Source organism: Oryx dammah, unplaced genomic scaffold (genome assembly GCF_014754425.2).
Source record: "Oryx dammah isolate SB20612 unplaced genomic scaffold, SCBI_Odam_1.1 HiC_scaffold_29, whole genome shotgun sequence".
In the NCBI taxonomy this organism is placed as follows: domain Eukaryota; kingdom Metazoa; phylum Chordata; class Mammalia; order Artiodactyla; family Bovidae; genus Oryx; species Oryx dammah.
The window spans coordinates 90,744,113-90,761,879 of NW_024070213.1; the positions used below are offsets into that span (position 1 = coordinate 90,744,113).

The 17,767-nt window shown below is 41.6% G+C and overlaps 1 non-coding gene and 1 pseudogene across 1 annotated transcript; both read left to right on the plus strand.

Annotated features, from left to right (window-relative positions):
• The first annotated feature begins 683 nt into the window (after nucleotides 1–683).
• TRNAE-UUC lies at nucleotides 684–756 on the plus strand. The gene has a single exon. It is a non-coding gene; the product is annotated as a tRNA-Glu (tRNA).
• A 13,585-nt stretch (nucleotides 757–14,341) lies between these two features.
• LOC120858336 lies at nucleotides 14,342–14,923 on the plus strand (annotated as a pseudogene).
• Nucleotides 14,924–17,767: the final 2,844 nt, after the last annotated feature.

Below are 17,767 nucleotides of genomic sequence, written 5' to 3' on the forward strand. Positions count from 1 at the left end.
AGCCCTGCCATCTCTGCCGATAAATCCTCTCCTTTTGAGAAAGTTTTTGGTCTGCTATTGGACCGTTCCAGAGACTGAATCCTTATCACTGAGCAACCAAGTTACATGTAACCTCAGCTGCCCAGCATCATGAACTGGGTGTTATCTGGCCCACTAAGTGAGAAAGTTGTGTGTGCCCAGCAGTACTCTATTGTCAGATGGAAGTAGCAGATATGAGATTGGGCTTGACCAGGCCTTGAGGGCACAGTAAGTTATAGGAAGTGGCCCAAATGCCCATGATCCCCACTCCTGCTACACTGCCATCTCTCTCCCAGCCTGAAACTATGGCCTCATCCAGAGTACCCTGTGATCACTTGACAAAGGGAGAGATGCAGGCCTGGTTTACAGATAGTTCTATGTGATATTCAGGTATTAGGCTGCAGTAGACAGCTGCAGTATTACAGCCCCTTTCAGGAATATTTTTGAAGAACATTGGAGAAGGGAAATCCTCCCAGTGGGCAGAACTCAAAGCAGTACACCTGGTTGCTCACTATGCTTGAAAGAAGAAATGGCCAGGCATGTGATTGTATACTGATTTATGGGCTGTGGTTAATAGTTTGGCCAGGAGGTCAGGGACTTGGAAAGAACATGAGTGGAAAACTGGGGACAGGGAAATTTAGGGAAGAAGTATGTACACAGGGAAATCCCTGGAAGTCCAGTGGTTAGGACTCAGTGCTTTCACTGCTGTGGACCTGGGTTCAATCCCTGGTCAGGGAACTAAAGATCCTACAAGCCATGTGGCCCAATCAAAAAAATTAAAACCAAAAAATAAAAAAAAAAGAAAGAAAGAAAAACAAAGTTATGTATTCAGACTTCTTTGAATAGGCAGAAAAAAAGTTGGAATATCTGTGTACCTTGTGAAAGGTCACCAAAGGATGACCTCAGCAGAGAAGGATTTTAATAATTCTGTGGCTATCGGTCAGCTTCCTTTCCAGGCTGCTCCAGTAATTACTCAATGGGTTCATGAACAAAGTGGCCATGGTGGCAGGGATGGAGGTTATGCACGGGTTCAACAACATGGACTTCCATTCACCAAAGCCAGCCTGACTACGGCCATTGCTGAGCACCCATTATGGCACCATTCCTCAGGGTGATCAGCCAGATTCCTGGTGGCAGGTTGAATACACTGGACAATGGAAGGCGCAGCATTTTGTATTTACTGGAATAGATACCTTGGATATGAATTTTTCCTTCCTTGCATACAATGCTTCTGCCCAAACGGCCATGGATTTACAGGATGTTTAATCTACTGTTGTGGGATTCCATATAGTATTGCTTCTGATCAAGGAACTCATTTCACAGCAGAATAAGCCCAGCAGTGGGTCCATGCTCATGTGATTAACTGGTCTTACCATGTTCTCTACCATCTAAAAGTGGTTGGTTTGATAGAACAGTGAGACTCAGTTATAGTGCTGGGTGGCAATATCTGATTATTTTTGCTAATGTATTGGTTGGCCAAAAAGGTCTTATGGAAAAACCGAGTGAACTTTTGGCCAATCCAATGTAAGAATAGTTGATTTTTGCATGTTGATCTTGTATCCTGTGAACCTCACTAAATTCTTAAGTCTAGTGGTTTTTTAGTAGAGTCCATAGAATTTTCTGTAAAAGTAATCATGTTACCTATGCAAAATGACAGTTTTACTTTTTTTCTAAAATGTACACTTGTTATTTCTTTTTCTTTATGCACCGACTAGAATCCTGAATATGATACTGAATACAAGTGGTGAGAACAGTGAAAAGTGAAAGTCGCTCAGCCGTGTCTGACTCTTTGCAACCCCAAGGACTATACAGTCCATGGAATTCTCCAGGCCAGAATATTGGAATGGGTAGCCTTTCCCTTCTCCAGGGGATCTTCCCAACCCAGGGATCTCCCACATTGCAGGCGGATTCTTTTACCAGCTGAGCCACCAGGAAAGCCTGGTGAGAGCAGACATTTCTATAATTCTTGGTACATTTCTATATGTTTCAAATGATTCACATTTGAAATTAAATGTCAAATTCAAAGGACATTTAGAACATCACTTACGTTGTAATTCCTGACAAAAATGCATAGTCTGAATAGAACCATGAGGAAATATCAGACATACTTGATTGTGGAACATTCTACAAAAAACTATACTATAATCTTCAAAAGTGATGTTCTAAATTAAATGTCAAAATTAAAGGAAAAACACAATAGTAAAGGAAATGATGTCTTAAATTAAATAGTAAAGGAAGTGATGTTCTAAATTAAATGTCAAAATTAAAGGAAAAACACAAGAATAGTACAAATAACTTTTCTCCCCCTTTGAGACATGATGTCTCATCAGCTCTGAATACTTTAGTGTCTGATTCCTATCAAGTAGGGAATTCTCCTACACAACCACAATAGAGCCATCAGAATCTGGAAATTGGTATTTGATATACTACTACCATATAACCCACAGATCCTGCTCAAGTTTTGCCAGTTGTCCAAAAAATATTCCTCAGTGCAAAAGGATCCCTTTTTTTGTGTGCTACTGAGGTAGCACAGTGCAAAAGGGTCATGTGTTGCATTTATTCTCTTTCAATATGGAATTTGTCTTGGTCTTTTCTTGATTTTCATGATCTTGACACTTTTTAAGATTATAGGATAGTTTTTTGTAGAATGTTCTTCAATCGAGTATGTCTGATATTTCCTCATGATTCTACTCAGATTATGCATTTTTGTCAGGAATTACAACAGAAGTGATGTTCTAACTGCATTCTCGAGCCTGTATCTTATTTTGATTTGTCCCATTAATGGTAATGTTGGTAACTTTCATCCTTTTTGGTGATGTCTTCCACATTTCTCCACTGTAAAATTATTCTTTTCCCTTTTGTAATTAATGAGTATTATGTGGGAAAGTACTTTGAGAGTATGGAAATAACCTACCCCTCATCAAATTTTCATTTGTTTTAGTATTCATCGGTGTTTTGTGGCTTAATTATTACTGATGGCTTCTAAATAGCATTTTCTAAGTCCATCATTGTTTCTACATTAATTAGTTGTCATTTTACTGAGAAAAGCTTTTTCTTCTTCCCTTCTATTTATTAATTATTACTATTAGAATGACTCACAGATTCCTGTTTTATTCAGTGGATTATAATCTTTTACTGTTATTATTTAGTTTGATGTTCAAATTATCACAGATTTGGCCAATGGGAGCCCCTTCAAGCTCTTTTTTTTTTTTAACTTTTTTTTATTTGGAATAGCTGCTTTAAAGCTCTCTTTTATGTCCTTTTGAAATGATGTCCCCATCATTTTTTGGAAATATAATTGACTCATGATATTATATTAGAGGTGTGCAGCATAGTGATTTGATATTTTTGTACCCTGCAAAATGATCACCGTGATAAGTCTAGTTGCCATCTGTTACCATACAAAGTTATTACAGTTTATTGACTACTCCCTATGCTGTACATCACATCTGTGACTGATTTTATAAGTGACATGTCCCCATCATTATTTGAGCATTCCACACTTTGTCTTGGCACAACCATATATTTCAGGTTCATCTTGTAGTTCCCTCCCCAGACCCTGAAACAACCATTTTCCCATGGAGCAATGGTTCTTTTCAGTGGAGAATTAGTATTTAGAAGCCATAGATCAGTGCTTTGGGGTATCACTATTCCCAGGTCCTCTCAGTGAACTGAATTGGGGGAAAATGTGTGTATGTGTGTGCGTGCTAAATTGCTTCAGTTGTGTCTGACTCTTTGCAACCCGATGGACTGCAGCCCGCTAGACTCCTCTGTCCATGGGATTCCCCAGGCAAGAAGACTGGAGTGGGTTGTCTTGCCCCACTCCAGGGGATCTTCCTGACCCAGGGATCTAATTGGTGTCTCATGTCTCTGGCATTGGCAGGCGGGTTCTTTACCGCTAGAGCCACCTGGTAATATTTTTTGTGTATATATTTTATCCAGATACCTCTAATTCTAACCTAATGTTACAGGGTTCATTCTGATTTTCTTTTTTTCCACAGTTGAGACTTTTATCTGGCAGAAGAAACCTGGCTCCCTTTGTCCTCAACATATTTATTTGACCAATCCCACTTATATATAACCAATTTTCTGTTGCTGTTACTGCCTCTCCCTCTCCTTGACCACAGATGCCTGCTTAAGCTCCAATCCTCCATGCCAGGCTCCCACCATGGTTTCCAAACATGGAATCAGAACCCTCTTTACCCTCTTCAGGCTCCAACATATTGCAATGAGCCACTGCTGCTACTCATTCTAGCTGGACTCCTACTTTCCCCACCTAATGGCTTTTAGGCTGAATTATTCAGGAAGGAAGGAAGAGGAAAGGAAGGAAAGTAAGAAGATAGGCAGGCTTATAATTATTTTTCAACTAAGGGGGAAAAAGCCTCCAATCATTTGGATTGCTGATTGTCATTCACAGGAATATTGATGGCTGCTCTTTTACTTGTGGCCAAAAGAAAATGAGGTTTTATTAAACTGGGTATGGTTAATCTGTGTCCATGATATTTTTAATGATTTACATAGTTATAGCCTAAAGAACTTGGAGAAGGCAATGGCAACCCACTCCAGTACTCTTGCCTGGAAAATCCCATGGACAGAGGAGCCTGGTAGGCTGCAGTCCATGGGGTTGCTAAGAGTCGCACACGACTGAGTGACTTCACTTTCACTTTTCACTTTCATACATTGGAGAAGGAGATGGCAACCCACTCCAGTGTTCTTGCTTGGAGAATCCCAGGGACAGGGGAGCCTGATGGGCTGCCGTCTATGGGGTCACACAGAGTCGGACACGACTGAAGTGACTTAGCAGCAGCACCAGTAGCCTAAAGAACTGTTTCAGATAACCAGATATGCAAATTTAGGAGACAAAAAAAATAGAATAATTGGATCCAAGAGAGCTACCACTCAGTAGCTCTTTCAAATACTCTTTCGTATTTGACTAAGCTCTGAAGTACAGGCTTCTATTCTAGCTGAAGAATATGCCTCAGACACTTATAGATGAGCCATGCTCTGCAGCTTTTGTTACACTGAGTCAGTTGTAAGATGTGAGAATTATCTTAGATGGGAGATGTCAGATCTGGACCAATAATGGATGATAAATATTTGACACTGATTCAGGAAGGCAGCAGTGCCAAAGAGCATGGGCTCTGAACCCACACTGGGTTCCAATCTGCCTTTTCATATTTACCAGTAGTGGGAGCTTGCAAAAACTGCTCAGCCTCTTTAGGCCTCAACATCTTCATTTCTCAAATGGAAATTCTATATCATAGGGTTGTTTAAGCAGATTAAGCAATGCCCTTAAAACAGTGTCTGGCACTAGAGGTAGATTTACCTTGAAAACTAAAGACATTTAAGTTTCAGGGAATCCCACTTGCACAGGCTACCTCCATGGCCCTGCAATTAATTTTATATTTCTTTTTCTTAAAGAGAATCCCCAAATTTTATAAACTTCAGGCCCTACTCAACTGGGTCTGCTCCTGTTTAGCACATAGTAAGTACTTGGTAAATGTTAGTTTTTATTACTTACATCTAATATTAAGAGTGGTCCTTTATGGTATTATTTTCAATTTTGTGTATGTGTATTTTTTAGTTTTTAAGTTGCCCCAAGAGATTTAGCATGCACTTTGTAGAAAGATAAACTGTAAGGTAACCCATAATGTAGGATATTTCTTTCATTCATTCATCCATTAAAAAAATATTTATTGAGTGGCTACTATATCATAGGTGCTCACAGTCTTGTGGCCAAGACTGACAAGTACATATATAATGATAGTATGAATAGTAAGTACTATAATAAATGTATATACAGACACAAAGAGGGACAACAAACTCTAGAGTGAGTTCACAAACTTGGGCTTTTGACTGAGATATTTTAGTGGATAAATATGAGATTTAAGGGTGGAGGATTAGACATTCAAAGGACTTAATTCCTTCACTGAATAAATATTTATCAAGGATCTGTATTATGGCAGGTACTGTTCTAAATTCTGAAGATACAGTGATAAACGAGTAGGGGAGAGCTAGGCTTTCGTGAAGCTTACACTCAAGTGGTGGGGGCACCAAGTAGGGTAATGACAGAGTGTTACACGGTGTATGAGTGTGTGTCCATTCTAAACTGAAAATGGTAAGAGAAGGTCTTTCCAAGGAGAAAACATTTAAGGTGAGGATTGAATGACAAGAAGGAGTCAGACCTGAAAAGATGGGGAGAGAGAGAGGCACTCAAATGCAAGAGTTGCTGGTAGCAAGACCTGGAATAGCCAAAACACTTTTGAAAAAGAAAACAAAGTTAGAGGACTCACACAACCTGATTTAGAGATTTACTATAGGGACTTCCTGGTGGTCCAGGGGTTAAGAATCCGCCTTGCAACGCAGGGTACTCAGGTTCAAGCCTTGGTTTGGGAACTAAGATCCCACATACTGTGGAGCAACTAAGCCTGCGCACCACAGCTAGAGAAGCCTGGGCAACACAACCAGAGAGTCCATGAGCCACAGCGAAAGACCCCACATGATGCAGGATTTACAACTCATGCCTTGCACCACAAAAAAAGTCAGCTTGAAATGGATGATGGACCCAATTATGAAACCCAAACCTATAAAACTTCTATGAGAGAATATAACTGAAAGTCCTTATAATTTTGGGTTAAGCAGAGATTTCTTATCTAGGGCACAAATACCATAAATCATTAAAAAAATTGATAAATTTGGACTTCATCAAAATTAAAAACTTCTGTCTTCCAAAAGATGCTGTTTAAAATATGAAAAACACAGCCATGGATTGGGGGGAGATATGAAAAACATATACCTGATAGAAACTGCTATCCAGAATACAAAAAGAACTCTCACAACTCAGAAGAAAACAATCTAATTTTTTAAATGGGCAAAAGGTTTGAATAGACATTTCACCCAACAAATATATAAAAAGATGCTGAAAATCGTTAGACTTTATGGAAATGCAACTTAAACCACTGTGTCATATTACCATATACCCATTAGAATGGCTAAAATTAAAAACAGATAATACAAAATGCTGGGGAGGGTGAGGAGCCTCTGGAACTCTCATACACTGCTGACAGGAGTGTAAAATGACATACTCCCATTGGAAAACAGTTTGACAGTTTCTTATGTTCCACATACACTTACCATATAACCCAGAAATCCCATTTCTGGTTATTTACCCAAGAAGAATAAAAATATATGCCTACATAAGACTTATACATGAATGCATGTGGCAGCTTTATTACAATAGCTCAAAACTGGAAATTACCTAAATGGCTATCAACTGGTGAATATATATATATAAATTATAGTACATCTCTATAATGAAATACTACTCAGCAACAAAAAGGAATAATACATGCAACAACATGGATGAATCTCAAAAGCATTTCATGAAGGGAAAGCAGACAGACACAAAACCCTACATACTGCATGATATCATTTAGTGGCATTCTGGAAAAGACAAAACCATAGGGACAAGAATCAACTCGGTGGTTGCTTGAGGCTGTGGTGGTGGTGATAGAGGGGAATGGCTACAGAGGGGCATAAAAGAAGATGCTGAGGTCATAGAACTGCACATATCTCAACTGCAATGATTCTATTGCTATACACATCACCAAAACTCAGCACATTTAAAAATGGCGAACTTTATGTACGTAAATTCCTTACTAGGTCTGAATTAAAAAATAATCACCTATAGGAATAAGTGCCGGAGAAGGCGATGGCACCCCACTCCAGTTCTCTTACCTGGAAAATCTCATGGATGGAGGAGCCTAGTGGGCTGCAGTCCATGGGGTTGCGAAGAGTTGGACACGACTGAGGGACTTCCCTTTCACTTTTCACTTTTATGCATTGGAGAAGGAAATGGCAACCCACTCCAGTGTTCTTGCCTGGATAATCCCAGGGACGAGGGAGCCTGGTGGGCTGCCGTCTATGGGGTTGCACAGAGTCGGACACGACTTAAGTGACTTAGCAGCAGCAGTAGCAGCAGCAGGAATAAGTGCAGTTTTAAAATGTGTCCACAAATTCTACACCTGATCTTAGTCAGAAGGCTGAGAATTGATTATCTACAAATTCTTTGACATGCCTCATTTCAAAAGGTAGAGCCTAACTCTACTTTCCTTTAGTGTAGTCTGCACTGACTTAGTGACGCACTGCTAAGAAACAAATGGTGGCAGAGTGACAGTGTGTGACTTCTTTTGCCAACAACCATTTAGGTGAGACATCTTGGAGTTAGATGCTTGAACCCAATCCTTGAGTCAACAGGGGCTGCAGCCCTGGCCAATTTCTTGTCTGCAACCTCATGAGAAATCCTGAGCCAAAAGCAACTAGCTAAGCCAGTTCTGAATTCCTGATCCACAGAAACTGAGATAATAAATATTTGTTGTTTTAAGCCAGTAAATCTGAGGTAGTTCGTTACACAATTGTAAATAGATTATTGAGATGAGAGGAGTAATCTGAGGTAAAGTTGGAGAGGTAGATAGAAACAAGATCTTGTAAAAACATAACAGGCATTGTGATGACTTCAGATTTGATTCTAAGTCTAATAGTAAGCCACTGGTGGTTTTATTCAGAAGACTATGAATCACAATTTCAGAACTGTGATTACAAATCACAAAGAATACAAATCACAATACCAATACCAATTTCACTTTCAGTAATCATTTCATTATGGAGTGGTCAAGAATGAAGGCAGGGAGACTGTTAGGAGGTCATTTTGGTAGCACAGGTAAGAGATGATGGTAGCTGAGCCTAGGGTGGTGACAGTGGAGATGGGTATATAGAGTGAAGGAAGTAGAGGAATCAAAGACGACCCTAACCTCCCTGGCAGTCCAGTGGTTAAGACTCCACACTCTCAGTGCAGGGGGCCTGGGTCTGATGCCTGGATGGGGAACTAAAATCCCACATGCAGTGCAATGCAGCCAAAAAAGTATTTAAAAACAAAATGAGCCTACAGTTGTTTTTTTTTCTGTCTGAATAGTTGAAATGATAACTGCAAAAAAGGGATATATTGGGAGAGGTGATGAATGAAATCAAGAACTGAAGGAGTGTATAACCATAACGTATTTGAGAAACTGCAAATAGGTCAGTATGGTTGGAGTTTATGGTGATTGGATAGGAAGAGAGAGTGATGAGAAAGTAGGCTGAAAAGACAGGCATGAAAAAAAGGCCCTCTTTATCACCATAAAATGTCTGGTCTTTATCCAGTTAGTCACTGGGAGTCACTAAAAGATTTTTAAGTAAGAGAATGATTGATCAAATCTACACGTTAGAGAGATTACCAGCAGCAGCCATATAGAGTTTGGATTGAAGATGAGAGATAATGGAAAGCCGAGGACATTATGAGTAACTTTCTGATTTTTAGGAGGCAGCAGAGTACAGCAGAAAGAACACTAATGACTTTGGAATCAGAGGGACCCAAGTTCAAATCTTGGCATAGCAAGTTACCATCTGCTACAGCTTGAACTGTGTCCCCTCCAAATTCATATGTCAAAGTCTTAACCCCCAGTACCTCAGAGGTGACCTTTTTGGTCAGTAAAGTCATTGTAGATGTAATTAGTTAAGATAAGTTCATACTGGAGTAAGGCAGGCTCCTAATTCAATACAGCTGGTACCCTTATAAAAAAGGGGAAATTTTGTCACAGACATGCCATCTAAATATGAAAGCATAGATCTACAGGTCAAGGAATGCCAAAAATGACCAGCAAACCACTAGAAGGTAGGGGAGAGGCATGGAACAAACTCTGCCTCATAGTCCTTGGAAGGAACCCACTCTGCCAACACCCCGATCTTAGACTTTTAGCCTTCAGACCTGTGAGAGAATATATTTCTGTCAAGCCACTCAGCTTGTGGTGCTTTGTTATGGCAGCCCTAGTAAGCTAATACACCATCTGTGTGACTTAGGCAAATTATTTTATTTTGCTAATCCCCAGATCCTAATCTGTAAAATGGGGGCAATTGTATCTACCTGATAAAATGGTCACAGAGATTAAATGATACGGGGTTTGTAGGACACCTGGCACTGCATAAATACTGTTTCAATCTGTGAGACACTAACGCTATCCGCCGGCGATGCAGGAGACCTGGGTTTGATTCCTGGGAAGATCCCCTGGAGAAGGAATAGGCTACCCACTCTAGTATTCTTGGGCTTCCCTGGTGGCTCAGATGGTAAAGAATCTGCCTGCAATGCAGGAGACCTGGGTTCAAACACGTGGCTGGAAAGATTCCCTGGAGAAGGGCATAACAACCCATTCCAGTGCTCTTGCCTGGAGAATCCCCATGGACTGAGGTGTCTGGCAGGCTACAGTCCACAGGGTCACAAAGAGTTGGACATGATCGAGCAGCTAAGCTTTCAATGCTACCCATTGGGCATCACTGGTGGCTCAGTGGTAAAGAATCTACCCGCAGTGCAGAAGATACAGAGACACAAGTTTTATCCCTGGATGGGGAAGATCCCCCAGAGAAGGCAATGGCACCCCACCCCAGTACTCTTGCCTGGAAAATCCCATGGGTGGAGGAGCCCGGTAGGCTGCAGTCCACGGGGTCGCTACGAGTCGGACACGACTGAATGACTTCACTTTCAATTTTCACTTTCATGTATTGGAGAAGGAAATGGCAACCCACTCCAGTGTTCTTGCCTGGAGAATCCCAGGGACGGGGGAGCCTGGTGGGCTGCCATCTATGGGGCTGCACAGAGTTGGACACGACTGAAGCGACTTAGCAGCAGCAGCAGCAGCAGGGAAAGATCCCCTGGAGAAAGAAATGGCAACCCACTCCAGTATCGTCACCTGGGAAAATCCATGGACAGAGAAGTCTGGTGGGCTACAGTTCTTGGGGTTGCAGAGTTGGACATGACTGAGTGACTGAACAACAACAATGCTATCCAAGGAAAATGGGACATTTCTGGACATTTTGGGAAAGACTGACTACAACTATAAGGGTCATGTGCAATACAACCTAAAAGGAACAGGTTGGAGAAAATGATCTTGGAATTCCTATTTCCTGTTGGACTCCTTAGAAAGGAGCCCTGGGATTGTCTTGCATTCTGTGAAAATGTAGCTTCTTTGGGAACAGAACACTAGTACAAGAACCAAAAACACCCTCAAAGGCAGGAAGGTTGAGGTTATCTAACATCCTATGCTGTGTAACGTTGGGAAGGAAAGAAGTGAACAAAGCTGGAGAAGAATGGGCCAGATGCCTTAAGCCTCCAGGTTTCCCAGCTCACTTCCTTAGGTAAAAGATTTAGGCTGGGGGTTGTCCTCTTCTCAGCTCCATAAGGGAAACCTAACAGAGGCCTCACCAGTCTCTGGAACGCCTAGTCCTTTCAAGCAGGGAGTCTCTTGCCAAAGCAAACAATCCCAGCTCTACGATTGTGCTCTGGCTGGGGTAGGGGAGAACAAAGATCCCTTTCTTTGCTTCCCCAACTCTATGGCTCCAGCCAAAGGCACTGTTTACACAGTCTTCCCTGGTGAAGAATTTGTTCCGTTTCTCTCTAGGTTACAGTTGGAAAAGTTTGACTCCCTCCTTGCCTGATCCTTTTCCCTAGACCCCTGGACAAGAAAGGTGTCCGATATCTGAAGCCTTCCACCCTCAGAAAAGATGTCAGCCCACAGGAGTAACTCCAGACCCTTTTGTGACGTGACAGAGAACCTTACAGTTTTGGTGGCAGAAAGCCTGTCTGGCTGGGAAAGGGAGGCTGGCTGGAGCAATCAAGAGCCTAACTTGTCTCCCTTCCGATTCTGTTTATTCTCTCTCTCTCACTCCCCAGGGATTCCTAGGCTTTCCCAGGTCCATATCTAGGAGTGAATCAAATAGACAAAATCCAGGGCAGACTTGGGTTCTTTCTTTAAAAGGATATTAAGGTGGGTAGGATGAAAACAATGTTTTTTTTTAGCAGGAAAAGTTTTCTGTGGTCTTTAGTTTACTAACTCCAGCAGCACATATGTTTCCCTCCAGCTCCCAAAACAAAAGCAAGAAGGAGAAAAGGAAGCCCCAGAGTGGTGGAGTCTAATTTTAGCCCTGGCAGAGAGTCCTAGTGTTAAATTACTCCTGGTAAATTGGTAACTAAGAAACAGAAGACATAAAGACAATTTACAAGATCTAGGTCTCCAGCAAGAATTTTTTTTTTTTTTTGGCTGTCCTGGTCTTAGGTATGGTATGAAGGATCTTCGATCTTTAGTTACAGCAATGTAAACTCCTAGTCTTGGCAAGTGGGATCTAGTTCCCTGATCAGGGATCAAACCCAGGTCCCCTGCATTGGGGATGGAGCAGTACCCACTGGACCACCAGGGAAATTTCCTCCAGCAAGAATTTTAAAATCTAATTTCATTTGTTTCTATGTCATCTCTAGGAGGCACATCTCAAGAAAATGTGCCTCTCATTTCACAAAAGGGAAGGAATTGAAGCACGAGAAGAATTAACCAAAAGTGACTTGAACCCAGGATTGTGAGACTTTCAATCTTGTCAACTCTATAGGCTAAGCTGTTTTTGAAAATTTTATGAGTTTTTGCATTGTACAGATTTTACCTGAGCTAAATCCCCACTGACTATCCTCCTGTTGTTAAGGGAGTTATGGGCTAGGTGTTTGTTACCCTTTGCAGCTATGTTTTGGAAACTTAAAAGTCCTTGATCCACATCAAGGAAGAAGTGGGTCGAAAAGCCTTAGGGGTGCAATAGGCATGGAAATCTGTTAGGCACAGATATCATCCCACAACATACATATAAACACCGCCCCCCCCAACTACCCTCCCCAGCAAGATCTACAGAGTTGATTTCTCTAAAAGCAGCACGCAGTTCCTGGAAGGTTCTAATCCACAATAGTTAAAAAAATATCTATCTTGGGGCAAGAGCTGAGCCAACCAGCTAAACTGAGCCTACCCAGAAGGCCAGGAAATTACCAGCAGTGGATAAAACGAACACAAGGGTAAGCAAATGCTAACTATCTGCAAGGTAACCACAGAGATAATTATAAGAAAGACAGATCAATCTCCTTCCCTGAGAAATCTAAACAACTGTCCAGATTCCTCTTCCCCTCTCCTTCAATGATATCCTGGCCCCCACACCTTGTGGTGTGGCATAATGCAAGGAGCTCTGGCCACGGGTTTGTTCTATCAGTTTCCACCTAGGTGACCTCTAGAACAAAGGGATGATTCTTGAATCTGAGTCTTAGTTTTCTTACCTGTTAAAACCGGAAAAAAATACCTACCTCACACAAATGAAATAGCTATAGTAAAAATAGCTATAGGCATACAATTTTTGCTTATATGTCTTTCCTGGAGTTCCTTGGTGGTCCAGTGATTAGACTTCATGCTTCCACTGAAGGGGGCACAGATTTGATCCCTGGTCAGGGAACTAAGATCCTGCATGCCATGTGGTCTTGCCAAAAAATAAATAAATAGGCAAATAAGGAAATAAAATTAAAAGATTTTTCCTTGTTTTGCCTTCTTGGGCTAGGTTAGAGTCAATGAAATTAGGAGGCAGAGAGTCAGATAAGTCAACTTAAGAATTCCTTTCATCACAAGATTCAGATGAAACTTCACTCCTTCTGCAGACTGGAAAATTGCACTTGTGTTCCCTTTCTATTGCTACATGACAAACTATATAAACTCAGTGGTTTAAAACAAATTCCATTTATTATCTTACTTTCTGTAGATCATAAAATCCAGGCAGGTTTGATTACATTTCCTGTTTGTGTGCGCTCAGTCGTGTCCGACTCTTTGCAACCTCACAGACTGCAGTCCACCAGGCTCTTCTGTCCATGGACCATTCCAAGCAACAACACTGGAGCAAGTTGCCCTTTCCTCCTCCAGGGGATCTTCCCAATTCAGGGATCGAATCTGCGTCTCCAATGTTTCCTGCATTGGCAGGCGGGTTCTTTATCACTGTGCCACCTGGGAAGCACAGGTTTCCTGTTTAGTGTCTCACAAATCCCAAGTCAAGTCGAGGAAGGTGTTGACTGCGTTGGGCTCTTATCTAGAGGTTGTAAGGAAGAATCCACTTCCCAGGCTTATTCAGGCTGTTGGCAGAATTCAGTTCCTTGCAGTTGTTGGACTGAGGTCCCATTTCCTTGCTGGCTGTTGGTTAAGGGGTCAATTTCAGACGTAAGAAGCCACTTACATATGGTCCCCTTCAACTTCAAAGCCAATAATAAGTGTATCAAATCCTTTCTTCAAATCTGATTTCTCTTTCTGCCACTAGTTTGAGAAAGCTCTTTGTTTTTAAGGGCCACTGATTAGTTCAGGCCCATGCAGGTAATCTCCCTATCTGAGTCAGCTGTTCCATATATAACATTACCATAGCTTTCCTTTCACCTCTGTGGTCGCAGCCATGAATTATGCTCAGGCTTCAGAAGAGGCTTGCCTCCAGTGTCCTCTGCTGTGGCAAAAAGAAGGGGTTGGACCCCAATGAGACTAACAAAATTGCCAATGCCAACTCCCACCAGCAGATCCAGAAGCTGATCAAAGATGGGCTGATCATCTGGAAGCCTGTGACTGTCCACTCATGGGCTTGATGCCAGAAAAACACCTTGGCTTGCTGGAAAGGCAGGCATATGGGCATAGGTAAGCGAAAGGGTACTGCCAATGCTTGAATGCCCAAGAAGGTAACCTTGAGGAAGAGGATGAGAATTCTGCACTTGCTGCTCAGACAATACCATGAATCTAAGAAGAGTGACCACCACATGTATCACAGCCTGTACCTGAAGGTGAAGGGTAACGTGTTCAAAAACAAGCAGATTCTCATGGAACATATCCACAAGCTGAAGGCAGACAAGGCTCGCAAGAAGGCTCTGGCGGAGCAGGCTGAGGCCTGCAGGTCTAAGACCAAGGAAACCCACAAGCGTGGTGAAGAGCGGCTTCAGGCCAAGAAGGAGGAAATCATTAAGACTCTGTCCAAGAAGGAAGAGACCAAGAAATAAAGTTCCCCGCCTCTTCTCTGTACATAGTGGCTTTGGCAACTGCATAGATCACTCATTCAATAAAAAACAAGCCTACCTCTCTGCTTCCAGAGTCTCTGGCTGCCTGGTGGGTCTTCACCGTGTACTGGACTGGAACTGAGGACTGGGATACAGGCCCTTCTCTGGGTTCCTGCTTTGTTGCTTCCTTGGCTCTTAGCCTCTGGTCAGGCTCATGCCCCCTCCATCCATGGAGTGTGGGGCCTACTTTGAAGTGAGGAGAGGAATGACTTCTATCCAACTTTCAGATACTGTGCTTCCAAACTGCCCTTTACAACAGAGTATGAGTGGCATCTCAGACACGGTCTCAGATGTTGGTTGTTATTCAGTTGGGAGATGTCACATTATTTTAAAATGACAGAAAATAGTATGCTTGCACTCCTCAACTGCACTGAGGTTCAAGGTTGCAGTCTGCTGCCTTAGAACTCCAGGACAGTGGGGACTGAACCATCACCACGCCAGAAGGTACGGTTGACCTGAACTGCTGACTGCTGCCAGAGCTGTCATTAAACAGCCTTATTGAGACAGAACTGAAGCCATTATTTGGAGTACCCCTATTTTTATTTCTAAACCTATTTTTCTCTCCTGTCCTTATCAGTACTGTTTCCTGTTTTGTTTTTCAGTTTATAACCATAAAAAATGGTCCAAAGAAAAAAAATCTTTCTTGGCAAGAGTTGGAATAAGGCACATAACATACACACTTGTCACAGCCATTTTGAGTTGACTTTATACTCTTTTTACAAATGAGAAGTAGGTTTTATCTTGCCTCTTATCTGGTAGTAATAACCAATAAATTTTTCAATAAAGTATCTGCTCTACGAGCCAAGTTAAAAAAAAACACCAAACATTACCACAGGTGCAATAGCTAATCAAATTCACAGGTTCTGGGGATTAGAGTATTTTTAGGGGGTCATTTAAGAAATTCTGCCTGCCGCAGCACTTATTCAAAAGATGAAAGGAAATTCTTTGGGGATGCAGGAGAGAAGGAAGTGGGAATAAACTCTCTCTAAGTAACATACCTAATAGGAGAAGCCGAGCATTTGCGATGAGAGCCCTGACCTCATCCACGGTGTCCTACCTGTTCTATCTTTTCCATCTCTAGAGTGGCTACTTTGGTCACAGTGTCTTGAGGGAAATGGTCAATAACAGACATTTTAAGGAATGCTTGGGCACTAAAAAACTCTTGCCATGCTTTAGTTTTTCCTCATCAAATGGTGTCAACACCAAGCCCTCCAAGAACTTGTCCTAAGAATACATGCTGGAAAGAGCATCTTTTTAGATATGGCTCAACTAAGAGAGAATTTCATTGCTCAAAACTCAGAGGACCGGGATAATACCCCAATGCTCCTCTTACATATTCTACTTCAGGATTCAAGGTGGATATTCATCCCTTCACCTCATTTCTCTTCAGTGAAGGTTAAGACACAGAGCAGCCTCTATGTTCCTGTGTACCAACTTCGGCTAAACACCAGGGTTGTTCCTGAGCTGCTTTTTCATCCTGGTGACCTAAGAAGATCTCAAACTAATAAATCCATCCTGGAAGGCAAGCTGGAACAGGGTTTCTCATTATTAATATTTAGCATGCAGATGGTTTTCAAAGAACATCATATTCTAATTAGGATGACACTTTTGCCTAGTACTGAAGAAACACAACTGATGATTGGGGAAACTGAAATGTAAGAAGACGGGACCAACTATATGGGGAAAGAATATAAAAAAGTGGATATATGTATGTGTGTAACTGATTCACTTTACTGTACACCTGAAACTAACATAACATTGTGAATCAACTAGACTCCAATAAAAATTTAAAAAAAGAAAAAGAGGGAAGCCAAGACTTGCTGCCTTCAGCATCTCTGGGTTTTTTTTCCTCCAGATGCTTTATGGCCAGACTTGCCAACCACAAGGGGGAGAAACTATATAAAATGCCTGTAACAGGCTCTGAGTTTCATGGATAAAATTATAATCAATATACATTCAAGTCAACATCCTTTCCAAATACCCAAGGTCACCTTTGTGTACATGCACTTAATTCTTTGGGTGAGAATTATTATCCAGATTTAATAGATGGGGAGAAACTGAGGTCCTAGAGTTATTTATTGTGATCTGACCACCATCACAGTGGCCCAGGGCAGAAGAAAGATTACAATAACATCTAATTTCAAATCATGCAATCTTTTTGAAATTACAAGGACAAATAGAAAGCTTTCATTGCATGTTATCAAAACTGGAAAGATCTTCAGAAAAGTTGCTCTTGGACCCTGTCTCCACTAAAACAAAGCACTCCTCGACCCCAAATTGTTGGCAACTTGGGTTGCCAATAGATACCTCTTGGGACCTAAAACTAAGAGGATCCTGGTTGCCTCGACTACTTCTGAAGAAATTTGCTTCCAAGCGTCTTGCAGCACCATCTCATCATTCACCTCAGAGAGAATAAGAACACGTGGGCCACCAGATGTGCTCTCTCCAAACACCTGAGGTGTTAAGGAGTCAGTTTCAATCCCAAAGAAAGGGCCAAGGAAAAAAATAAAACAGATGATTCTGATCTGATGATTTGGTAACAGAACTGGCAAGAGAAGACCTTACCAGAGGTTCAAACTTAAGTGAACAAAACAAAGAGAGCACTATTCATCATCCCCAAATATGTACATACCCGTACCTACTTACAGCTGGAGGAGCTATTCTTGTGAGGTCCACCTAGAGCCCCAAAGTGCAGTAGGGTATAGTTTTTTGGAATAGTATAGCAATCTACAAGCAAATTGAGGATACGATCCCATTCAATCCTTGACGACAATAACAAAAGGACAG